We start from the raw sequence: 260 nt of genomic DNA on the forward strand, positions 1-260 counted from the left end.
GTGCACATGGCACCAGGACACCCCAGGCCGGAGGTCAATGTTCGACTTTGTGGTTGTTTCATCTGACTTCCGGCCGTATGTCTTGGACACTCGGGTGAAGAGAGGGGCGGAGCTGTCAACTAATCACCGCCTGGTGGTGAGCTGGATCCGATGGCGGGGGAGGAAGCTGGACAGACTTGGCAGACCCAAACGTATTGTCAGGGTCTGTTGGGAACGTTTAGCAGAATCCCCTGTCAGAGAGATCTTCAACTCCCGCCTCC

This window comes from Monopterus albus, unplaced genomic scaffold (genome assembly GCF_001952655.1).
Source record: "Monopterus albus unplaced genomic scaffold, M_albus_1.0 scaffold175.1, whole genome shotgun sequence".
Lineage (NCBI taxonomy): Eukaryota > Metazoa > Chordata > Actinopteri > Synbranchiformes > Synbranchidae > Monopterus > Monopterus albus.